The following is a 27,110-nucleotide window of genomic DNA, read 5'->3' as shown; positions in this document are numbered from 1 at the left end:
ACTCAGAAGTTGAATATTAGGGTGTGTGAAATATTACCCTATTCCCCCCCTCCATACACTCTAACCAGCTGGCGGCACAAAGAACAACAATAATGCTTAAGTTCACACAAAACATATTGTTATGCACTAGTGTCCTCACAACAGGATCAAAGATAATACCTTTATGATCTGTGTACCACTGATTCAACTCAAGGTCTAAGCAATGTTAATACTACACAATATTACACAATATTTCCTGGAAACTATACTGAGGCACACGGAAATCAAGAAGGTGATTGGTGACAGCCAACATGGCTTCACTAAGGGCAAATCATGTCTCACAAATTTGGTGGCCTTCTATGACAGGGTTACAGCGCTGGCGGATAAGGGAAGAGAGACTGACACCATCTACCTGGACTTGTGCAAAGCATTTGACACTGTCCCGCACGACATCCTTCTCTCTAGATTGGAGAGACATGGACTTGATGGATGGACCACTCGCTGGGTAAGGAATTGGCTGGATGGTCGCACTCAAAGAGTTGCAATCAATGGCTCGATGCCCAAGTGGACACCTGAAGAAGGGGAAAATGGGGGCGCGGCTCGCAGGTGCTGGGCGACGGACGACACAGTCTCAATGTGAGTATGGAAGTTCTCCGTTTATTCGCTAAGCACGCAGCGGGTATATAGGCTGTAAGCTGAGTACATGCTGATCACGCGTCCCGATCGCACTTGTGATTGGTCTATAGATTTACATACTCAGAGCCGTGACCGCCCCCCCTCCCCCGGACGCAGTTCTGTTTCTTGCTGATGCAGGCACCGCGGAGTTCCTTGTTTTGCACCGTTCAAGGGGAGTCCAAGGTCGCTAGCTCTGGACTTAACTCTTGCTCAAAGCCTGGGTTGCTCAGACTGCTCAGTGGCACAAGATCGTGCCCCTTCTCACTTAAACAAGCCTCTACAATTCCCCCTTCTTGTTTGTGAGCAAGCCAGGCCTGATTTACAAGTTTCATTAAAGCTTTCTGCAGGCAAGGAAATAGACATGGTAACACCAATAAGATAACTGCAATCACAAAAACTCCTGTAAGAACCATTTTTACCAGTTCCATCACCCATCCGCCAATTCCCAGGTCTCCAAGCCAGTCATCCAGGAATCCATGGTGTTCACGTAACCGGTTTGCGGATTTTATCAAATCCTGGATCTGCTTATGAATAGACTGAGAAGAATCGTTTAAATCCATACAACACATCCCATCAAAGTCTTGGCACCCATATCCATGCATAAGCAAAAAAGTCTATAGCAGCTCTATTTTGCAAAGTTGCATGCCTAACACTATCTACATCATTTGCTAAAGCTTCTAATACCCGGGATGTTTTATTGACCCTTTTTCCACTCCGGCAGGCCAACCTTCGTATCTGCAAGATCGCATGTGCCGAAGCAACCCTGGGGGCAAAGATAGATGCGAAGATTGTCTCCATTTTCGACCATAGTTCTACCTCATCCTCACACTTCTCATCAAATGCGACATGCCCCGTCACCAATAATACCCTAGATACTTCTAATTCCTGTTGTATACAGCTACCACACCACTGCCCAGAGAGGCTTGCGCATCTCCAGAGCCTTCTACCACATGTAAGATACGTGCACAATACCCAGGGGTCACACCCTCGGCATAGTGGACTCTTGATTCCTAGAATAGAAGTTTCCTTTGGCTCATTCATGGGCAGTCATTTACATCTGTCGCGTTTCCTCGCCCCTCTGATTTCTCGGGGAGGTGTGGTTTTACTGATCGGCTCGGCACCCAAAGTGGTCCCTGGTCGGTGGCCACGCACATATATCCCCGTCCACTAAGGATCACTGGCACTGGTCCTTTCCACTCCCCTGTAGCAGGTTCCCGATAAATCACCTGTAACTGAGGTATAATGGTGTTATTATTAAATTTCAACTGCTGGTGATGTACTACAACCAGTGGTTCTTCTCGGTCCCCTGTCAAACACAGAAAATTCAGAGTAAACAACACTTTATGCAACCGTGATGTTGGATCAGTATCTACTTCCTTCTGTCTCCTCAAATATTCCTTTAAGGTTCTATGGGTACGTTCGATGATCCCTTGACCTGTCGGGGAGTGTGGTATACCAGTAACATGTTTCACTTCCCAGCGTGTTAAAAATACATGAAACTTTTGGCTGGTGTATGCTGGTCCATTATCTGTTTTGATCTGTTCTGGCACCCCCATAACGGCAAAACATGCCAACAAATGTTTACAAACCTGTTGTGCCTTTTCTCCGGACATCGCGGATGCCCAGATTCACTTCGAAAAAGTATCTACTGTGACATGTACATATTTTTGTCTCCCAAACTCCGGAATATGCGTTACATCCATCTGCCATAGCTCAAGTGTGCCAAACCCTTCGGGTTTACACCAATACCAATGCCTGGTCCCTGAGCCCCACACCTCGGACTTGCATGAACAATAGATTTTGCCTCATTTTCTGTTATTCCAAATTGTCTCTGTATTCCTTTTGCATTTTGATGGAAATGCTCATGGCTTTGTCTGGCTTGTTGAAATTTGTCTAAAGGAGGAATATGGCAAGCAGGACTAACCAGGGAGTCTGCCACCTGATTGCCCTTCCCCAAACCAAGATCCCATTGATGACTCCGCACATGTATTATGCAACAAGGCGCACTGCGTTGTCGCATAATAGACCGTAATTGCAAGAATAACTGCCCAAGGTGGGGATTTTGTGTGTTTCGGAGCAATGCCTCCTCCAAGCGTGGGATGACACCTGCTATGTACATAGAATCTGTGACTATATTTATAGCCCCATCCAGCCAATTTGTCAAGGCCCAGCCTACGGCAGATAGTTCCAGAGTCTGTAAGGTATCATCGGTCTGACCATACAGCATGTGGTGTACCCAATCCCCTTTTTCCTGCCACACACACACCGCTTTGCGCTTTTTCTTTCCCGTATCTGTATAGACCGTTAACCCTTCCACTATTGGTGTTTTCTGTACTTTAGATTTTTCTATCCATTGATTTTTCTGTAATATCTGCCATAATTTGCCTTTCGGTTGCTGTGAATGGACTCTTCCTTCGTACCCCAAAAACGCCTCCTGAATGGGTCGAGAATTGCGGAACCACCATTCTAGGTCTGCAGCATTAACAGGAATACTAATATCCACTGGATCCAGTCCCATTAATTCTATAATCCTAGATCTACCCTTTCTTACTAGTTCCCCTATGGCTTCTGGTCTAGTCTGTATGCTTGTCTTCGGTTGTACACTAAGGAATACCCATTCCAACACCCAAAAACTTCATCTTTATCGTGGCATTTGTAGTGGCATTGGTTGTAGCCCTGGGGAAGTTCCCCCGCTTTGTGTTGCCACTGACAAATGACACCACAAACCATGTTTTCGCGGTTAATGACAAGTAGGGACACAGGTAGTTCACGAATGTGTCGCGATGACCATGCAGTTTGTAATTTGACAATGATTGACCGCAACGCGCTTTGTTGAGTCTCAGACAGCTGTATGGTGTCAGCGGGGTGTGATCGTCGCAGCAGTTTGGTGAGGGGGGCGATCTCGGTATTCGAGATACCGACACAGTTACGGACCCACTGAATATCTCCGAGAAGTGTTTGTACATCCTTCAGGTTTTTCAAATCTGTATGTAGTTCCACCTTTTGAGGTTGGATTTGAGCATCCGAAATTGTCCATCCTAAATATTTCCAGGGATCAGTTCGTTGAATCTTTTCTGGTGCAATCACGAGACCTTTCTCCGCCAATGTTGTTGTCAGTTTGTGGAGACTTTCTTCTGAGAAAGGATCGGCCTGGCATAACAAAATATCATCCATATAATGATAGTCTGTGGCCATAGCTGGCGCAATGGTTTCAGCGCCCATGCCACATAGAGCTGACATAATGTAGGTGAATTTTTCATGCCCTGCGGTAGAACTACCCATTCATACCTCTGAGCTGGTTCCGCTTTGTTGATAACAGGAATAGAAAAGGCAAACCTCATGGTGTCCTGAGGATGTAAAGATATGGTGAAAAAACAGTCCTTCAAGTCTACAATCAATATATGCCATCCTGCTGGTAACATGTTAGATGACAGAATACCTGGTTGCAATGCTCCCATTGCTTGCATTTGCTCATTAATTTTCCGTAAATCACGTAATAATCTCCACTTTCCACTTTTCTTAGGGATGACAAAAATGGGTGTATTCCAAGGACTAACTGAGGGTTTGATATGTCCTGCTTTTAACTGTTCCTCTACTAGTCCCTTAGTAATCTGCAGTCGCTCTTCAGTGTCCTTCTAATATGGCATCACGAATCACCCCACTCCACCTCGGTGCCCGAGGTGCAGGTGGAAGCGGAGCATCCCTGGCGTTGTCTCTGTTTTGTAATCCATGAGCGGATGCTCTTAGCTGTAGCTGCTGTACCTTTAAATCCTTTAATTCTCGCAAGACCTGCTGTAAGAGGCCGGTGGGGTCGGCTTCCGGGTTCTCACAGTCAGGTGGGGTAGATGACGTCGATCTTGACGGGCAGGGCGAGGGTGGAAGGGGTGGGTACACCGGCGGCGCCGAGGGAGGGGGCCGGCCCCCCCCTCTCCGCCCACCAACTGGGCAGGGTCGGGAGGAGCTGACCACTCCTCCTTCTCCTCCTCCTCTTCCGCTTTCCGCTCCCTTTGCCGCGTGACTCTCCGAGGGCTAGGTTCCTCTTTGTTTGTAACTTCCTCCTTTAAATTCTTGCTGCGCCACTGTTCCTGAGAGGCTGCCGCCTCCACCACAGCATGGGCCTCGGCTACAGACGGTTGTATCGGCGCCGACATGCCCTTAACTGCTGGTAACCCGAAGAAACAAGCCAGAGCCCGAGAAGTTTTTGCCTTTTTAGCGGGGGGGGTGGACGCCGGAGCCGCCAGCATCTGAGCAGCCGCACAGGCGACCTCTCTTTCTGCCCTCATAGTTTTTAAAGTCTCTATCACTTTTTGCCAGAGTCCACGCACCTCCTTAATTTCTTTTTCCTCGGGGTCACTCTCAATAGTCTTTTCCCACATAGTGTCTCCCATTTCTCTCCATTCCTCCACGGAAAATACAAGTGCTGTGTCTTTAAAATGTCCCCAGCACTGGCCCAACTTTATCAGCTTAATTAGCTGTTTTCCCGCTGTCTCGCTCCCTCTCTTAGAGAGGATACTTGCGAGTAACGCGGCTGCAGCCTCTGTCTCCATGGCTGCCCTTTTTTACCCTGGGAGCTGAGTGGCCAACTCAACCAGTGTCTGCTCTGCCTTCTTTGACCCAAGCAGCACCACTCCCAGCCGTCCTTTTCCCAACACCCTCCTGATCGCTGCTTACTGCAGTCTCAGAGAGAGCACGACGAAGGGAACCATCCTCTGCTACCAGTTGAAGAAGGGGAAAACGGGGGCGCGGCTCACAGGTGCTGGGCGACGGTCCAGAGTAACGACAAAATCTCAATGTGAGTATGGAAGTTCTCCGTTTATTCGCTAAGCACGCAGCGGGTATATAGGCTGTAAGCTGAGTACATGCTGATCACGCGTCCCGATCGCACTTGTGATTGGTCTATAGATTTACATACTCAGAGCCGTGACCGCCCCCCCTCCCCCGGACGCAGTTCTGTTTCTTGCTGGTGCAGGCACCGCGGAGTTCCTTGTTTTGCACCGTTCAAGGGGAGTCCAAGGTCGCTAGCTCTGGACTTAACTCTTGCTCAAAGCCTGGGTTGCTCAGACTGCTCAGTGGCACAAGATCGTGCCCCTCCTCACTTAACCAAGCCTCTACAGACACCAGTGATGAGTGGCGTTCCTCAAGGGTCGGTATTGGGACCGGTGCTGTTTAACATCTTTGTCGGTGACATGGTCAGTGGGATTGAGTGCACCCTCAGCAAGTTTGCCAACAACACCAAGCTGTGCGGTGTGGTCGACAGGCTGGAGGGAAGGGATGCCATCCAGAGAGACCTTACCAGGCTTGAGAATTGGGCCTGTGCAGGCTGCATGAAGTTTAACAAGGCCAAGTGCAAGGTTCTGCATGTGGGTCGGGGCAATCCCAAGCACAAATACAGGCTGCACAGAGAATGGATTGAGAGCAGCCCTGAGGAGAAGGACTTGGGGGTGATAGTTGATGAGAAGCTCAACATGAGCTGGCAATGTGCGCTTGCAGCTCAGAAGGCCAACCATATCCTGGGCTGCATCAAAAGCAGTGTAGCAAGCAGGTCGAGGGAGGTGATTCTGCCCCTCTACTCCGTTCTCGTGAGACTCTACCTGGAGTACTGCGTCCAGCTCTGGGGGCCCCAACATAAGAAGGACATGGAGCTGTTGGAGCAAGTCTAGAGGAAGGCCACGAAGATGATGAGAGGGCTGGAGCACCTCTGCTATGAAGACAGGCTGAGAGAGTTGGGGTTGTTCAGCCTGGAGAAGAGAAGGCTCTGGGGAGACCTTCTAGCAGCCTTCCAGTACCTGAAGGGGGCCTACAGGAAAGCGGGAGAGGGGCTTTTTACAAGGGTGACAGGACGAGGGGTAACTGTTTTAAACTAAAAGAGGGTAGATTTAGATGAGATATTAGGAAGAAATTATTTTCTGTGAGGGTAGTGAGACACTGGAACAAGTTGCCCAGAGAAGTTGTGGCTGCCCCCTCCCTGGCAGTGTTTAAGGCCAGGTTGGATGGGGCTCTGAGGAACCTGGTCTAGAGGAAAGGTGTCCCTGCCTGTGGCAGGGGAGTGGGAACTAGATGATCTTTAAGGTCCCTTCCAACCCAAACCATTCTATGATTCTATGATTCTGTGAAATTTTAGGAAAATAACCCAGTGTTTATTATAGCCCCTTAAGAAATCTTCCGCTAATCAAAGTAACATTGCTAACAAAACACACTGTGTATCAGGTAGGAGATCATGCAGGAATGTATATATAATATACACAAGCAAGAAGAGCTCTTTAAAGACTCAGATTCACTGTTGATAAGGATTTATAAAGACAAAAGATGCAAAGAACTAGATTAAGCTCACCTAAATTTCCTTACTAGGAATTTGGAATTTTGGCTCCCTCTGTCATGGATCATCCTGTCCAAAGGAGACAAAGAGCCAGCCAGCCTTTGGAAAATGCTCACCACCCTCTACTGATCAAAAAGACATCCATGCTCCTAAGAATTATACGAAACATGAGGGAAGCATTCAACAGCTCTGGTACCACAGAAACTTTTTTGCAGCCAGCTACACACATGGAGTTCTCCCCTATCTGCCCAGTTTCGTTTCAATAGCTGTGTCTTCATAATCCAGGTGAACATTTTACAAGCTTTTTTCATACAACCTGCAGATAGGTTACTTTCATTCTCTCTATCTCATATTTTGCTAACTATTCCTTCTCTTCTTTTCTGGATCTCTGTCTCTCTCCCTCTAGGTGCAAGAGAGGTACTGCAGAAGCTGTTCTTGCTCTGCTGAAGGGCTGGTTCAGGCCAGAATCAAAGTCACAAGGCAAGGTGAAGCTGCTTTGCTCTGAGTGCCCGTGTTGTGCCAAACTGCAGTCAGCATGGTGCCATTTTTGTGTTGGGATACAACAGGAGAGGGAACATTGGTTTGTTTAGCATACTCAACTTGTCTTTGTGTTTAAATGGTCATAAATGTCATAGCTTTTCATAAATACATTAGAAAGTTATTCAAATGAAAAGTGAAGAAAGAAATTAAAATTCATTAGCTACATCTATTTTAGCTAAATAATTCCTCATGGAAACAAATACATTCAGTCTTGCAAGAGTCGCTTTCAGTAGAACAACCAGAGATGCAAGAGTCATTATGAGAAGATCTTGGGGATTAAGGGACAATATTAATGTTGTTTGTGTTTGGTTTGTTTTTTTTTTTTAACTATCCTCAGCAGTAAGAATTATATACAAGCTTTGAGGATTATTATGCACTTGTTTGGTTAGGTAATACTTTATTAATCTCCTGAGCTATTAATCTTTGTGAATCACGTGCCATCAGACATGTTTCCAGTACTTAACAGTGGCAGAAATTATCTAATGTGCTTTCTTTCTCACTGGCTTCTGCCTTCCACTTTTTGCTCTCTCTTACTTCCCCTCTACCCACAATCCTTTCCTTTCCCTTCAATGTTCTAAATCCTGTAAATTATTCACCCATCCTCTGAGGGATTTTACATTAAGCAGTCACTGGGCAGAGTAAATAACTGCCCTAGCATTAGAAACTTAAAGCCAGGAAACCTCTCTTTCATAGTAAAATTTTTGTTACCAGGCTACTGACATGTCCGCTACTCCCCTCTCCCAGTATTTGCTGCACAGGACTACAGCCTGAACAGAAGGAATGGAGTGTCCCTTCTCATTGCCTGGTCTGTAAACTGCAATTCCCAAAACCCTGCTGTCTGCAAAGGATGTGTAGCTAAGATCTGTCATTATATCTATAGTCCCAAGCAAGCAAGCGTATAACTGCAGAGGTTATATTAAAAAATGAGCATCGTTTTCTACAGTGCCAGCTGTGCATCATGGCAGGAGAAATTAACTAAGCCCTAATATTTAAAGTAACGAAGAGGGTTCTGGGCCCATCCTCAGGAGAGGGCTTTGGCTGTAAATACCAGGTGGACAAATACAAACAATTCCAGAGTAGTTTAAAGCACAACTGCAAAAAAGAACTAAAATTCCTTTTTGTTAGTAAGGAAGAGAAATTACAGATGAAACAAATTTTATTCACAAAATTAATGATTTTCATAGAATCATAGAATGGTTTGGGTTGGAAGGGACCTTAAAGATCATCTAGTTCCAAACCCTCTCCCACAGGCAAGGACACCTTTCCATTAGACCAGGTTCCTCAGAGCCCCATCCAACCTGGCCTTAAACACTGCCAGGGAGTGGGCATCCACAACTTCTCTGGGCAACTTGTTCCAGTGTCTCACTACCCTCACAGAAAATAATTTCTTCCTAACGTCTCATCTAAATCTACCCTCTTTCAGTTTAAAACCTTTACCCCTCATCCTGTCACTACTTGCCCTTGTAAAAAGCCCCTCTCCCGCTTTCCTGTAGGCCCCCTTCAGGTACTGGAAGGCTGCTAGAAGGTCCCCATGAAGCCTTCTCTTCTCCAGGCTGAAGAGCCCCAACTCTCTCAGCCTGTCTTCATAGGAGAGGTGCTCCAGCCCTCTGATCATCTTCATGGACCTCCTCTGGACTCACTCCAACAGCTCCATGTCCTTCTTATGTTGGGGCCCCCAGAGCTTAACACAGTACTCCAGGTGGAGTCTCACAAGAGCGGAGTAGAGGGGCAGAATCACCTCCCTCGACCTGCTTGCTACGCTGCTTTTGATGCAGCCCAGGATATGATTGGCCTTCTGAGCTGCAAGCGCACACTGAGGGCTCATGTTGAGCTTCTCATCAACCATCACCCCCAAGTCCTGCTCCTCAGGGCTGCTCTCAATTCATTCTCTGTGCAGCCTGTATTTGTGCTTGGGATTGCCCCTACCCACATGCAGGACCTTGTACTTGGCCTTGTTAAATTTCATGCGGTTTGCACAGGCCCAGCTTTCAAGCCTGTCAAGGTCCCTCTGGACGGCATCCCTTCCCTCCAGCGCAGGATGCCTTGATTGACAAGGAAACTGCCTTTGCAGCCTAATAACAGCAAGTTTTCACATTTAGAGGTCACATATGAAAACCAGGAGTATTTTCATTCTAGTGAACAAACAAACAAGTGTTAAGAGAAAAAAGACTTGAAAGGAACTAATGTTCATGGGTGGCAACACTGGAACATTTTAGAGATGGAGTCGACACTGCTTTAAAACTCTTTTTAAAGTAGTTATACAAAAATCAAGGCATCAGATTTGCCAGTCATTTCTGAAAAGCTCAACTCTCCATGCTGCCTATAAAAAGTTAGCAATACCAGCCATTATTCTGCATATCATAAAATAACTATCAACAAGATTTTTCACCAGAGAAGAAACTGACTTTCAGCGTTATTCTCCTGTTGTTGCTGAAAGACGTTTCTTAGATTCAAGTAAAATTTTATCTGAATGCAGAGTTTAACATGTTAGCATATAAAAGGCTAGTATTTTAGTTAGCAGAAAATGAGCAAATATTTTTTTCTGATATAGCCTTGAAATTAAAGGTGTAAATTCAAGTAATACTGTCAGCTGCCTGTGTTACAAGCCATTTTAATGAGTAAAGTTCACAGCAGGTTGCTTAGCCATTAACAAAACCAACAGCTACAAATTAAAAGGTTGACAAGCAATTTGGAAACATCTAGCCATTCCCCACTTCTTATATATAATGGTGTGGAAGAAGCAAAATGAATTGCCATGTTGATGTCAGTATGACACACAAAAGAAATGTCAATGATTAGTCAATGAATGCTCCCACCAAAACATTCAGTGTGTGCAGACAGCTTCTCCCTTCTTGTGCACCTTTTCCTCAACTTTGAAAGTCTGGAAGGGGCAATAAGTACGGCCCAGTAATGAAGAGCCAGGAATAGGAATCCATGTCTTGTTTTGAAAGTCATTAGAGGTGCAGCAATGTAATTTGCTGGTCACAGAAGACCATCTCCACTTTCTGTGGAGGTGAAAGGTCTTAGCCAAGAGCACATTTCTATTTGCATTTGCTCTGTGTCTATTTAGACAGATATTCAGGTCCTGACCAGGATGCAGTTTCATTTTACGCTAATCTAACCACTAGTCTCCAGCTCCCTCAGCTCATCACTGCTTCCCTCTTCCAAAGACCAACAGCTTTAGGGGAAGTCAGAGCAGGTCACAGATCTGACAGAAAAAAAGGCATTAGTTTTAGCAGATTAATCTGCTGGACCATCATGCTGATCCTGCTTGCCCTATAGCCACAATGATGGAAGGCAGAGAATAGGAATGTGAGGCCACAAAGAACACAGGTCCTCCCAGATGAATGGCTTTATAAAATCTTGATATATTTTATTAAAATATCTAGTGCTCTGTAAGAGATGGTTGCCTTGCATACTTGAAATTCTGAAATTTGCATGTTAGTCTGGGAACTGTTAGCACAGAAGGTGTTATTGCTACTGGAAGTCTATGGCTGTAATACTCTATCACAAGGACTTCATAAATATTTTAAAGAATTAAGTTACATTTTTCAAATCAATGGAAACCTACTTTAGTGAATGTTCTGGAGACTCTTTGTAAAGAGACAGTATCACATGCAAATAGTGAGGCTATTTCAAAGGCAATGTCATGGATATAGGAAAATTTAAAGACTTCTGTATTGAGAGAAAGAAGATGCTATGGACTTAAGGAATTTTGTAGTATTAAATAAGACTATTGTAATATATTCACAAATGTTCTTCTGTTGTTCAACATTGTGTGTATTTCTAGATCAGCTACTATGATCCCTTCAGAAAGCAAAGCTGAAAAATAAGCTAAAGCAAATTATCTTGAGTCATAGAATCATAGAATCGTTTTGGTTGGAAAGTACCTTTAAGACCATTGAGTCCAACCGTTAACCTAACACTGCCAAGTCCACCACTAGACCGTGTCCCTAAGCACCACAATTCACCCAGTATGTTCTCTCACTTTTCTGAGAAGATACAGACTAATCTGACACAAGTCTCAGTTATGACTTCTGAAGTACAAGGCTTGTAATGGTACGACCTCTGCTCTGGAGTTCATTGATACTTGGTACAAGAGCTATCATCATTCTACGTCCTGTGAAGATCTGTGATACTGTGGTCCTATCCTGGCTCTCCTGTGTAGCAGCTGACTGACTTTAGTAAGCTAGTAATGCATTTAGACCATTTATAGTTTCCTCTATAATGCTTCTTTTCATATTGTTTTTGACTACTAAAAGCAGGCACCTGTGAAGACCTATCACAGTCCCAGAAAGAGAAAAAGACTATGAGCAGTGAATTAAAGCCATGAAGAACTACAGGGGCCAGTGACCTCTAGTTCTGATTAGCATGTAAGTCCTCTCCCATTGTCAAATAAAAGTAATATCTAGAAGAAGCCACGATGTATTCAAGAGCTAATTAGTTTTGGAAACAGAAAATCAGATCAAATTATCTTTCCACTCTTTCTTCAAAGAAGATGTTATTGGACAAGTAATTATGAACGACAGATTCAGTGAATCCATCTAAGCAACCTATGGAAGAAAACCTTGGTTATAAAGTAGAAAGAATGCTTGCACATGAACATTGTTTTGAGTTGTTCACTGACCTGTTTTCCAAATTATTTCAAACATACAGATTCAATTATTAGGTTGTGTGAGACAACATAGAAACTGCATATTTATATTTGTTATGATGTTGAAAACTTCTTTTGTGCCAGCCTACTTCATAACAAGTACTTATTTGTATTACAGCGATATCACTGATGAAGTGACTTCTCATGGAAATCAATGGCAAAATGTCAATGATTTTGATAGATCAGACCCAAAATAGCTGCCAATTACAGTACTCCAAAATTATTTTGAATGCATTTATAAAAGGTTTATCTCTGTTGGGGCAGTGGGGGGAGACGTGCATGTTATTTCAGCTTGCAATTTTATTTGTGCAACAAGAAATATGAGAAAAGCACAATGAAATACTTTATTATACATAGTTTCTGCTTTTCTGTTGTAATGGGTCAGAGCACATTATGTAGTAAGTTTAATGAAAACCATTAGAAATGTATGTCCAAAAATTATCTATGCTGAAATAACTGTCCTAGATAAGAAATGGCTTCAATGATGAGAAGATTTATGACATCTTCCTCCAAAAGAGGGTGTGTGTCCCTGGACCCCCAACCCCAGCCTGGTATGAAATAATAATCTGAATTTACCTTAAGTAGTATGGAAAAAAGTAGGGGGAAAAGGGAATGTAGGGGAGGAAACCTAAGGAATGAAGAAGAGATAACAGCTACTCAGAAACATGAAGAAAATAGTTTCCCAGTGATGGACAAGAAGTATGTAGAGTAATTTAGAAAGTTTGCAAACATATGTTAATATATGATTTTTAAAATGTCATCCTCAAGAAGAAGATTGTTTATTACATTATTCCTTTCAGATAATACTAAATCTTTCTAACTTGCTGTAGCCTTTATATATAAAGTCATCTTTTTCTTTGTAAGATATTTTATAGGTTTTTTTAACAGTTTGAGTCCAGCTATTGGTTAAAGAAATGTCTACTCAGGCTGAAGCATAGTTGAAAGTGTTTGAACTTTCTAATGTCAGCTCAAGTTTGATTTACATAAAATGAATGAGAGAAGGCAGGACATGTGGATTAAAAACAGTGTTAAAAAGGCTCTGCTTACATCTAATTTTAACGGTTTCAGAACCAAACTGAATTTTCATTTGATGAATATTTTCTCAAAATATTTAAGAATAAACTGAAAATAGTTCCTAAAAGAACTGTCTTATTCCACTAGAGAGAAAGAAAAACAATGCTGAGCTATGCATTCTGCTTAATTAAGATAATTTGCACTTAATTGATGGCTTCACACTCTCTGGTGACAGTGTGAGAATATCTTACCTTTAAGCTCACTCTCAATATCTTATACTATGAACTGAAAGAAATGTCAGAGACTTTCATTAAACAGTTACATCAAGATTTTCCATTGCACGAGATACAGGAATACACAAAGAGAAGAATATGTGGTTTGTTACTCATTGTGGATAACAGGAAATAAAGCATATCAGAAAGCTTTTCTTTAAACCTGTATGCAGAGAACTTGAAAATAAATGATGGACTCAAATATTCAGATGATAGTGAGGTTAATCATTACGTGAGCACTTTTTATTTCCACAGTGAAGCAGGGAGAAATACAGTCATAGTTATACATGTAGAAATTGAGCTGGTTAGAAACACGTGTTGATCTTCTGAACATTCAGCTCGAAAGTTTGGCATTAGCGAATAAGCAACTAGGCAGTACTAGTTGTTTCCTATTTTACATGTTGGAGCTTTTTTTAATCATGGGAAGTTTAATATGCATGTTTAAAATTTTATTATACATCTTTTCAGAATGTTTTTGAATATCTGATAGTTTGGGTTTATTATTAATCACAGAATCACAGAATCGTTTTGGTTGGAAAGGACCTTTAAGATCATCAAGTCCAACCGTTAACCTAGCACTGCCAAGTCCACCACTAAACCATGTCATTAAGCACCACATCTACACGTCTTTTAAATACCTCCAGGGATGGTGACCCCACCACTTCCCTGGGCAGCCTGTGCCAATGCTTGATAACCCTTTCGGTGAAGAAATTTTTCCTGATATCCAATCTAAACCTCCCTTGGCCCAACCTGAGGCCATTTCCCCTCATCCTATCACTTGTTACCTGGGAGAAGAGACTGACACCCTCCTCGCTACAACTGCCTTTCAGGTACTTGTATACAGCAATAAGGTCTCCCCTGAGCCTCCTTTTCTCCAGAATAAACAACCCCAGTTCCCTCAGCCGCTCCTCATAAGACTTGTGCTCTAGACCCTTCACCAGCTTTGTTGCCCTTCTTTGGACTTGCTCCAGCACCTCAATGTCTTTCTTGTAGTGAGGGTTAATGAATGTAGTGAGGGTTAATGAATCATTCTTATTAAGGATTGCTTAAAAAATAACTGTGTTTATGTAAGTCAGATATATTTATGAGACTTTATTGCCTAAAGCACACAATGCTGAAATAAAAGTTAGAAGTTGTACTCAGGAAAAAATATTTCCTTCTGTAAGAAATGATAGCTGAGAATGGTTTATGGCAAGTTTAACATCAAAACATACATAGTAAACCCACAATATTCTGCATTGTATAAGAAACTGCTCGCTGAACATTTTTAGGGGAGGGGAAAAAGAAAGAATATGTTGTTGTTTCCAGAAGGTCTACTTCACTTAATACACTGTAAACAAGTACGCTGGAAAATTAGATTTTCCTGGAACTTAAAAGCAAATATAATTCAAGTTCTAAAAAGTAGGAGGAAAAAACCTGCATGTCCTTGGCAAAAGTTAGTCTGCCAGTATATTCAATCATCACATAACACCACTTCACTATTTTGTAGAACCTTGCAATAGATGTTAACATGCAAAACAATTACACTAGCTTAAAATGCCCTTCCAAGGAAGGACAGTCAAAGAAATCAGAAAGTAGGTGAATTAAAACTCATTTGTGCAGGAAGGGAGGTAAAAACCATAATGCATTGTTTCCTAAAGAATGTTATTAACTAGCTCAGTGTTTTGCTGAAATGCATTATTTTGGTACACCAAGAGAGCTATGAAAAGTTATTGTGTGATGTGTTTTCCATGTCAGAATCGTTTTCTAGACCTTCTTTAAATGCGTGAACAAATTTGCTTCAGCCATTAAACAATGTTTTAGTTAAGGATTAAGTTAATGGCAAGTTTGAAACTTAAAACCAAATTCATTTTGACTTATCAAAGTGAAAATGTATCCTTCTAAAAAAAAAGAAAAATTAGAAGTTTCTATCATGTTTCCGTGATCAGACTTTTACACTTTTTTTCACATTTTAAAAATAAAGATATTAACTGTTTGAGACTCATCACAGGAGGAGTCTTGCCTTTAAAGGAATATTCTACAGGAAGTTATCATTAGACTAGTTGTAACAATGTTCATTAACAGAAGAAACAAAATGTTGCTGCAGCTTAAATACTATCAGAACCAGCAGCTCCAGTCGCTGATGTATCACAGAAGCTGTAGCTACAACGGCAGACACACAAGAGCACACAAAAAGCACTTATTTTACATTTAAATCCAAAGGAATAGGATTTTTTCTTTCCTGATCAGCTATAAGAATGTCTTGTTCTTAAACTGGATGCTTGCAGTTGAATTTCCTTTTAAAAATAGTATGTTGGACAGAAATCATATGCAGCTTGCTCGGGTCAATAGTTTCTAAAGGAAATTTCCAAAGGGACCCTTCCACTCCTCATCACATCAATGAGAAGCTTGCTTCGCTAGCGAGTGCTCATGTATTTATCACCCCAACTTTCAACCTCTCAACCTAGGCCAAGGCTTTCAAAGGCAGTCTCTTAACTCCAGAGGCAATGCTTTTAGGATTACAACCTGCCCCCTCAAACACTTGCAGAGGCTGATAATCTTCATTTTTGTAAGGCCAAACCAAAATCCTTGCCCAAGGTTATAATGTCAGGCACGTTGCAAGTCAGTAAAAATCACTGAAACCTTTTCCATCTGTTGTACCCAATGCTTATTAAAGTAAAACATACATATATTAGTATTCAGCACCTTATACATAATTTCTAAAATAACTTCATGCTTTGAAAAGAGAAAGAACAATAGTAAAATATGTATATTGGAACAAGTTTTGAGGAAGATAGCCGTAATACCTGATATTGAAAGGAATAGTTGCCTGTGTAAATTGGCTCAAAAGGAAGATGTAAAGACACCTTTTGAAAAATCTAAGCTCAGTAAAAATGTCATGAAATAAATATTTATTGAAAACAGCTGTCTCTCCTCACTCTTCATTGTCCAGCTATTGTAACATAATGCTTGAGAACTGGGAAGTGAAAAAACTAGAAACTGAAACCCAAAAAAAAAAAGGGAAAAATTAAATTGTTTTTGTGATGGTGGAATACATATGGTGAAAGCTAAATTTACATTGGCTGTGATCCCATACATCCCATTAATTTTGGCTTTCAAACCCAGAAAGGCTGTTAGAACAGCCTCAGCACAGTAGGGTCCTGGCCCAAGGCACCGAGGTATTAAAGAGTAACCATGCATAAATATTCACACATATCTACAAAGCAGACAGGAAGCAATGCAGTAATTCATACAAAATTCCACATATCCATTCTCCCCTGTCTCTCAAATACCTCCCTGAAATATATCTGTATGAAGATCAGATACTTGTTCCTAAACACAACCTACTAGTGTCTAACTGTCCACAAACAAAGCTTATACAATCCACTGTTAATAGGGCAGAGATTTATATAAGAAATATTAAGGTTAGTGAAATGAATGGAAGTGTGTGTTTGTAGGCAAGGGGGAGAGGGAAAAAGAACGCACAGGGATACAAGGGAGCAAGCTTTGGTTTACAGGATATAGGATTCGGCTTCATAGAAAGAGTTAGTCAAAAGCATCCCTAAATTACAATCAGTTCCTGGCAGGAAAACATACCTAAGGAAAGCTGCCTGCAAATTGTGCAGAAATCTGAACTTTTTGAGTCCTGATGATTGTTCTGCAGGGCCTGTCCTCATTACACATCTTCCCACCTTGCACCATTTCTCATTGGACCAAAATCTTGAATTTTTATGTGATTAACTTGCCATTTAAAAAGACTAAAGCAAGCTTTTTCTATTTTCATCTGACATTCCACAACTGTGTCCCCAGTTGCTTCTGTAGCCTGATTGGCAACATGGGCGCTGGAGATACATAGCCTGGAAGACCACTGTAGAGAGAAAAGTTCCCAAAGAAAGGGAATCCCAGAAACCCAATACTGCAAGATCCTGCCAAATTCAAATTCCTGTGTCAAAGAGAAGATATTGCACCCCATTCACGTGCTCTGGCATTAGAAATATTTCTGTACTCTACTGGCTGTCACCTTGCGTCTGTGTACTAAACTGGGAGTCACTGTAAACTAAAGTAGCCTATACTGTATTTGTCTTTATACCAAATCAAGATGACCTGAGAATAAGAACACCATAGCTGTTTTGCATTCTACAGGCCTGTCCGTTTAGTTTTATGTCCAGAGATAAATGATGACTATTTGGATAATTGTTCCGAGTGATGTTAAAAAAAACCCTCTCAAACCATCCAGACTAAATTGGTAATACTTCCCAGTTTTCTTGTTTGTTTCTGAAAAGTTTGCTAAGTGAAGTCTGTTACTGAAAGGTGTGCTTATAATTCTTGTGAACTTTGGAGAGAGATTTTACCTGGGCAAATGACAGAAGTGGGGCAAGGAGAAAGAAATAAACACCAAAAAAGCAGCTACACTGATTTTGATTCTCTCACTCCAGTTGCTTTCCCTTTTGATCTGTTGTGTCCCACAGCTTGATAAATGGTGAAATTAAGGATGGTACTTGAAACTGAAGTATGAATGAATTGCTTCATTAGTGTTTGCAGGCTCCATTATAGAGTGAAAGTACACAACTGAGGTTTGACATAAAAGTAAACTGTGTTTAGGGTACACTAAAAGCCACAGTAATGTTTCAAGTATAATCTTGCAAACTAATACAAGTCAGCTGGAACACGTTAGCTGTTTCTGGCTGTCAAAACAAGACGTTTAGAGAGGTATTTCTCTGGCCAAGATTCAAAGACAAAATTTCCATTTTTACTGCTAAAGTTCTGCAATTGGCCCTAAATTACAGGTGGGGGCACTATAACCAAAAATAAAACCTTAGGACAGGCTAAATGCAGATACAATTAAAGTGAAATATCTTTAAAAGGCACAACAAAAACATGCTCGCTGACATTTCAAATCACGGAACAGTAACTCCCAAGCTGAAAAGTGTTTTATATTTGGTGTATAAATACCATTATTTAGAGAATAATTGAAGCTTTTCCCTAGAAAATGTATATTATATACACATGCATATAGACATTTGAAGAAAACAGCCTAAAAATAAAATTCATATAATCAAATAAGATTACATATGAAAAGTTAAATCTGATGCCCAGTGCACTTGAATCAGGGAACAGTCTGAGATATAACTGTACAGCAAGAGGAATGAAAATACTAGCTCAGACTTTCCTCTGTGATTACCAAACCGCACTTGATAATACTGCAGAAGACCTGATATTCTAAGGTAGCTCAGTTTTTTCTAAGTAAATGCAACTGTAGAGCATTTCTGTACTTGTTTTCAAATAGATTTCTGATATAGTAAAATACATCACACACTCAGAATTATTTAAGATTAAAAGGTAGATTTTCTTTTCTAAATTGCTAAATATTGCTTAAAAATTAGTATGTTTTTTGTCTTACTTTTATTTTACTAATTTGAAAGGTATTTTGAAAAATAACTACCTTGCTTTTTCCATAAGCTATATAATTTCAGCTCAAAATACTTAACTGAATTGAGCAGGAAAAAAGGCCATGTTTAGTCACTGATGTAAATGAGATGATTTGAAAGAACGCTCAGCAACAAACTTCTTCTCTGATAGCGAAGCACTTTTTCTATTTAGTTGCCTCAGCTCACAATCCAAAATTCCCATAAGAAATTAATAAGGTCTTTATTTAAAAGTTTTGAACGGAGTTTTGACCTTGACTTCACAGTAATTTTTTACAATCTAAGATATGGAATAACTGAAATCTAATGCATTTTTCTAGAATGACTGGTAGGAAAAAAATGCAGGCTGTATTGTCTGAAAACTGGTATGAGACAACTGAATATGCTGGCACGGTGCATGCATGAGAGTGCAGTCTTATATTTGGCTTCCTCTGAGTAAAATTCTTAAAAATAAATTAAGAAAAAAACCCTTCCAAGAATATAAAGGAAGGAAAAAGAAAAGAAAAAAAGAAAGAAAATAACTACAGTGTCTGGGATTTTAAAACTCATGAGACTTCCAACAGTTCGTAACCTTGAGCTATTACTGAGTTACACCAAGCAACTACATTGACTTTAATGAAAATATGTAAGTGGAAAACTGCTGTACTGAAGAACTTCATGCAGAGAAGACAAATGGAAATATTTGACTCAGTTACCAGAAGAAGTCTGTCATCCTTCATGAAGCACTAGACAATAGGTCCAAAACCAAAGCTATTATAATTTTCAATGAATCCAATGTCTGCAGGCTCTGTGACACTGGGCTATAAAATACTTAAATATTTGGATCTTGCCCCATATTTAAACCCATCAGATACAAATGTAAACAAAGTCAGCTTGGCAAACAGAGGGATCCACAGTGGGACTCTCTTCTGAAACCTGGGATTTCAGGCTGATTTTTCCATGGATCTTTATGCAGCCTAAACACAAAGGCTAGTAAACTCAAAAGCTAGTAAGTCAAATTTATCTACTAGTAGGGACAAAACAATACACTGGGTGCTGAAGTGGTTTGCTCAATGCCTTCTTTATTCACAGCAACACTGGAAGACCTGTCTAACCCCAGGACGGTCGCCAGGACCCCAAGACAGGGAGCAAGGTTGTCTGTACAACACATGGTGAGGGTGAGGAACCAGGAACGTGATGATGATGGAGTCACCTACCCTCAGAACACTGCAAGAAGACGCTTCAGGGGATCCGATGATTACCAAAAATCTCCTCAAAGGTTCAAAGCCTACTCCTCTCTTCTAAAAGCAGACAGCTTGCACATCTTTGAGAAAGGTGATGGTCCTTTTTTATTTAACTATTCTAGACTAACCCGTTTTCACTGTCAGAGGTAATTCACCTTTGGAGTCCCACAACCCTACTGCAAGTACAATGCCTCAGAATCATCCCCAGTGGATTTGGGGCTCAGGTCTGCCCAGGTGAATTAAAATGGTTTAAACTCTGTTATGCAGTTGACAGAGCTCAGTCCAGTTCTTGTCTGCTCTTCCTTTCAAGAGAAAGTCTTAGGTGCATTTTGGACAGAAGCTCTTCCTGCGTGGGTCCTATACACTGGGGCTCTGGTGCAGGATGTGTTGACGTCCCATGTCCCACCCACCCCTAGCCATGAGCTTGCTACCAGGTTGCCTCAACTTATTATTCCTGATATGCACTGAAATAAAATTTGAGGTATTTGAGGTAAGAAAAGTGCCCCTGTAGAATTTAAGTCCCCTCAATGTTAGGTGAAAGCTGAGAAGAGCTTCTTTGGACTACAACTTGGACCTGGTTTCCAAGGAGGTGTTATTCCTAATGACATAGTTCTCTCTATGCATTGCTTCTCAGTGAATGAGAAGGCACTTTTTTAACATTTTGAAAGCATAAGTACATATAATAATCTTGATGACACAAAAACTAGAAAACAATGCCACAGTGAAGCAAATGCAAGTTTTCTTTCAACTCAGTGCAGCCAGGCTCTCACCCCACATTTCATGTTTTGAGACCAAGCGACCTCTACTTTCCTACATAAATATTTTAGGTTAAACCTCTAACACTTAGCAAGATTTTGATGATGTTAAGTGAAAGGTTTGAAAAGCTACAGTTACAGAAGAACTAAAAAAAGAACAAAGCAAAGCCTTATTTTTACAATAACAAAAAATAGGGAATAAAAAAAGATCACAAGTTGTCACATAAATTTCAATGTTTAACAAAAATTTATTTTCTTTCATACTTGTTTTGCAATGGAAACAGCTCAATATGAATATAGATATTTATCTGGTCTATATTCCTTCCACAAAAGTGGGGTTTTTTAATACAAACAAGTACATTTTGCTGAATCGTCCTTGCAAATGAAGATTAAACAGTTGGTATTTATCAAACAAATGATGAGAACACTGTCTGGTAAAAAGCAAATTAAAACCTATTGCCTAAACTAAAAATATCTATAAAAATTATTTTGGTGGCACTTACTGCTATTATTTAAGAGTCTACATTCCCAGAAATGAAAAAGAAATATAGGCCTACTTTCCCACCTTCCCTCTTCCTCAACCATCCCCCTTGCTGCCACCAAAGGAGCCAAGAACCCCACAGCTATTATTGATGCAAGTGTCCTGCAGATGATGTACTTTCTAGAGCCCTCAAATATATCCATATATTACCAATAATCCATCTTCCAGTTTCAACTGTTCTTTACTTCAAAGTAGTAAAAGTGGTTTTTTGTCAAGGTTTAAAACTGGGCTGGCTGCTAAACGGATGACAGATGCTCTCTGTTAACCCTTTCCTTCCCTGTTCTGGGGGAAGGAAAAGAAAAAAGGGTGAGAGACTTATGAGTTAGAAAGTTAAAACAGTTTTAATAAACAATTACAATGAAAAATTGAAATTTTGTATAAAAAAATTGTATACAATGAAAAAGAGTATAATAACAAGAATGGAAAGAATTAAATATATACAAATATGTATAAAACCAGGATCGAGCTCCCCCGATGATGATCACATCACCACTGGCACTACAGGGCAGGCCCCGGAAAGTCCTGGACTGGACTCAGCAGCAGTCGGGAACTGGATTTAGGAACGCACAGAATGGGATTGAAGTCAGGAGAATGGACAGAGTCCGCTTCAGACTTTGTCCATAGAAGAAGAGAGCATGACCCTTGTGATCCCTCCCATGGGCACCTCTGGCCCATTTTTCTGAGTATGACATGTATGGGATGGAATATTTTGTTGGTCAATTTTGAGTCAACTGTCCTGTCTGCTCCTCCCACAAGTGTGACCCTTTTATGCCCTTTCACTTGTGGACCATAAGAAATTTAGCAGTGACCTTGATTTCTATAGTAATAAGTATAAGCAAGAGCCTTTCTGCATACCATTCCTACCTTTATCTTTGTAATAACTACAAACTTCAAGTGTTATCAATTTTAGAAGTGGAGACTGTCTGAAAAACATGAAGTTAAGTTCAGAAAGTGCAGTTACTTAGAAGAAACTTAACTGAAAGGAAAAATCACTGAAAGAAAAATTAGTTCTGTCCCAGCCCAAACCAGGACAGGTTTTAAAGTAATAATTTTAGATAACGTAATTCGACTGTGGCAATTTGTGATGGAAGAAAGTTCATTTTCACTGAAAACTATTTTAATCATGTGTATAACACCAAACCGTTTCCATCAGAGCAGAACTAAAGAAACTCCCTCGAAGTGGATTCACAAAAAAGAAGTCCCAGACATTTGATATCAAGCTCTGTGACATATAATTTATTTCATGAAGGACACAAAAACACTTGACAGTGGGAAAGTGGCATAAACAGTTGAGGCTTGCCAGCAATGCTCTGCCGACATCAACTGCCACAGGAGGAGAACCTCAAGGCAGAAGGATGACTCTGCCTCAGCCAAGAAACCATACATTTTTGGAGATTATGAGCACACAGAAGGAAGTAATTGGCCTAAGAGATGGCACTGCTTATGACACAGATGCCTAAATACTCCAGGGGAGAGCTCTCTACTTCAAGTCTTCACGCAGGTTTGAGCCAGCAGCAATATTTACCTAATCCTAGCACAGATTCACTACCACTGATCAAAAAGAAAAATACCATTGTCATGTTCTAGCACCCATTTCCAAATCCCTCCTGATATTTTGTTTGGTTCAGTCAGATTTACTTCATTTAATTTGTATGGGTTTGCCAGGCCTGCATGACAAATAAAGCGGAATTAATTTGTTGTCTCTTGCAGTGAAGCAAGCTACACATGTGTAAGAAAAGAATAGCTTTTTTAATAAACCAAAGCATTATCTTAGCAAGACTAAGTATGCAATATCATAATAAACAAAGTATTCATGCAAATTAATGTCTGGCGAAAAAAGTCTGATTTTTAGGCTAAGACAAATGTATGCTCACACACTTTTACATCACATAAATGCATTTAGTAAATGGCTAAAGTAACAATGCAGCTTATCTATCATAATTTTTATGTATTTAAGAAAGTTTATTTTCCTTGGTTCCTCTGGATTTTGCTCTTGCCCTGGCCTGAAATGTAATTGAAATCTTTAACTTTGTCTATTTATGGAACCACAGAAAGTGAGGTACTTACTATTGTAAAGAAGACAAATAAAAGAGTTAAGTAACTAAGTAATTATCAAATTTTTGAAGGCTGCATCCCAAATAGAGAGAGGACTAAGCAAAAAAAGCTAGAATAGGTTTGTTTATCATTAAGGAACTGTATTACGCATTTTAAAAGGTGTGTATGTGGGTGAACACTGCAGACAGACAACAAATGGTTCCTTCAGGACAACTATGCATTATGATTATTAAATGCTAACGCAATTATAACAGTCAGATACCACATTCTCTCAAGATACGATGCTGATATTGCACTGATGCAAAATGATTAGTAAATTTAATACATACAATTCTATGAAGAAGGCTAGAGGTTGCTTCTAAGACTACCCAATATGACCAATTAAATTAAACTGAATACTGACAGGTTCTTAATGGATGAAATTTATTGCATTGAAAGAAAAAGGAAAAGACACATCCAAGAAGATGTGAAAAATTTTCTGATGGTCTGAATGAAAAAGTTTCACTGGAATATTCTTTGGTGCTTTTATACTGAAATTTGTATTTCCTCTTTAATATGATGCTGGTCTTAACAAGTGATGTCAGCTTTAAAATATGCCCAAAGAACAGAATGAAGCATGGTGGTAAAACAATTTATGAAATGACGCGTAAATAGCCAGTGCAGTTTCCCTATGAGACTTGACAAAACAGACTGGCTTCTATCCAGACATCAAAATGTAATTAAGTATGATTTGTTATGTATATTCATGGATTATTCACATCTGAATACTTTGCTTGCTTGAACTGCATTAGAGTATCTGGCCCTGATCTACAAAATATTTTAAACGAAAAATCAAATTAGAGCAACTTTTCCTGGAGGAAATTAGTTTCTTTTTGTCTCCCTTTCTACAGATCTAGAGTAATTAATAGTTTGAGGTATTGGATTAGTGTTAGACCATTAACGTAAATATTTAAAATAGTGACAGATGGTGCCAATACAACACACAGTGTGATCCCGCAGGAAGGAGAACCCAGCTATGGGAGCAACACCAATACTCCATATGTTCAGGTTGGTGGTGAACACTTTAAAGAAAAAATTATTTGGTCCCAACAGCAACAGAATTGCCACAATTCCTACATAAACCAACAAGTTGTCAAACTAGTTCAAGAACCATTCCATGCCAAATTTCTATGTTTTCAGGCCTTTGTCAGAACACTATTTTCAACACGCAGAAAAATGGTTCCACTGAGCCAAGAGAAGCTCCATTGTCTCTCATTTGTAAAGATAAGAAATCTCTCACCTTTAAACCCTTGCCAGATTGGCCTTAACCTTTTCTGTGTTGATTTAGTAGGTTACAGTTTTTGTTTAAATAAGTGCTACCTGGTAATTACTTCTAGTGAAAGAAGGAGAAATATCCAAGCAGCAGCATTCTCCCCTTGCTCTGCTTTTCCCTCCCTTTCCCTGCTCCATGTAAATATGTCGGTTTGTAAATGTTCTGCAAATTTCAGTATGGCTCAAACAACTTTTATGAGACGGTAAGAAAAAACACAACCTCCATAGCACACCCCCAACACTAAAGATGTGATCTTTGGCCATGTGGCTAAGAAAAACATTACTAGTGCTTCCTGTATCAAAATATGCTTGCTTTAACATTCCTGTGTACTGCAAATTCTTCTCTCCTCTAAGGCTTCATTTGTCCCACTTTACAGTGACTAACACCAAATTTGAGACTCTTTAATGTAGTCACGTTTCCATGAAACTCCCTCTGTGTGGTAACTAACACAGTGGGAGGCCAGTCACTGGCTAAGGACACTCAAAAGCTGTTACAAAACCAAAATTAATTTTGCTGTTTGTCATATCCTGCTATCAAAGCCTAAAGAGGGTTTACAAATCCTGTAGACCATTATGCTCTGTCCAGTTGTACAGACATGCTGGAAGAATGGAGAAAGGAAAGGGAGTAAGTACCAGGATTTGATCTAGAATAAAAATAAACACAGCTGATAAGGGTATTTAAGTAGAAAGAAATGCATTTAGTCAGCAAGAGAGTGTTGTAACAAAGTTTTAAGCAGAATGTAGAAAACCCGCATCCATTTCAGAAAGGAAAAATCATCCAAAATTATTTTTTTGCCATTAAGTTATCTAAATAATACAGTCTAATTATATTTATTTATTTATTTGAAAAGGCTTAGCATCCTGTAACTATGGTAACTATTTGCCTTGCTGAGTGCATCTTTGTTAATGTCCCATTGCTGTAGTAATGCTTCCATCACCATCTGGCAGTGACAATTTTCTTGCTTGAGTGAAAATTCCTCCAAAATATAAAAATCAGGCCATTTATTTTTAGAGGGCTGACTGTCCCAGCTCCTATTGACTTGCAGAGTCCCAGTCAGAATCTCTGTAAATTCAGTCATGTGATTTTGATATCTTAATGAAGGGGATAAGCAGCAGCATAAAAAATGATTGAGTTACAAAGCTAATCAGCTGTCCTCTTGTCTTTGATAGAGGTTTCTTTTTCAAACTTTTTCAAGGAGTGATGTTTTAAAAACCACGTACTCTATCTTACCTCCTTTGCTTCACAGATAATCAGTGGTATTAAGCAGATGGCAAAACTAACTCCATTATTAATAAGACAAGTTCCAAGAATATCGCATGAAGACTGGGAAACCTTTGGTTTCCATGGTAAATCATTTGACTCTAATACACTTAATAAACATGTTTAACATTCCATACTCAGTGGGTCAAATGGAAATAATGTAATCACAGTTATTAGGTCAAATAAATAAGGTAAGAACTCAAAAGAACAGCAAAATACCAAATATGTACTGACAATGAGCCAGGTTGGACAGATATAGAAGCAAGAGTCCTTTCAATCATGGGCCTCCCTCCTGTGTACATGTTGACATTTCAGTAGCTGTTTTGAACTCTGCTCTAAAGCAGAAAACAGTATAATTGCATCACAAGTATAAAATAAGCATTATTTTTCAGTTAGAAATAATATAAGTGCTACTAAACATTTAATTAAATTAAACTCCTTTGGCCGTGGTTCTGTTTTGCATATCTGTTTATTAAAAGTCTGTTGATCGACAAATTATTTATGTATTACACATTTTCTTCAAAATTGCATAAAAACAGCCAAATAATCCTTCTGGTTTTGGGGGGACTACAGGTAACCACCAAACTGATGATAGACCTTAGGATACATTTTATACATATTTTTTTATGTCTTTGGTGTACATGAAGAGTACAGACCAGACATAAACATGGGACCACTTCTGTCCAGATCACTCATCCAAGCATGTGCCACTGTTGATTTCTCCCTTCACAGGTCCAGAGCATAAGACCAGAGCGTCCTGTTCTGCTCTGTGCAGCGAAAATATAAGACAGGCTCCTTTATATGCAAAAATTTGATTTCAAATGTGTTCATATACAGACATATCTCTACCTCAGAGTGATTTTTTTTTTCCCTGAAAGTAAATGTTTTCAGAAAAAAAAGGAGTTGACAGTAGCAGCTCAGGCTGGCATTTGGAAACAATGGAGAGAGCAGCATGTAGCTTGACAAGAAACATATTGATGGAAGAAATGTATTGATGGTCACAATGGGAGAGTTGAGAGACTTGCAATGACTTTCAGTTTCTAATATGACTCTGTAGGGTTTGAATGCTTCATAGAACGGATATGTTTTAAACTGAGCATATTTAGCAT

At 40.2% G+C, this 27,110-nt stretch overlaps 1 protein-coding gene across 2 annotated transcripts in view; it reads right to left on the bottom strand.

The window, feature by feature from the left end:
* FGF14 (fibroblast growth factor 14) overlaps positions 1-27,110 on the bottom strand; it is a 441,420-nt gene that overhangs the window by 163,401 nt on the left and 250,909 nt on the right. The window lies entirely within an intron of this gene.

Source organism: Nyctibius grandis, chromosome 2 (genome assembly GCF_013368605.1).
Source record: "Nyctibius grandis isolate bNycGra1 chromosome 2, bNycGra1.pri, whole genome shotgun sequence".
NCBI classification, from domain to species: domain Eukaryota; kingdom Metazoa; phylum Chordata; class Aves; order Nyctibiiformes; family Nyctibiidae; genus Nyctibius; species Nyctibius grandis.
This window is presented reverse-complemented; position numbering and strand designations above follow the sequence as displayed.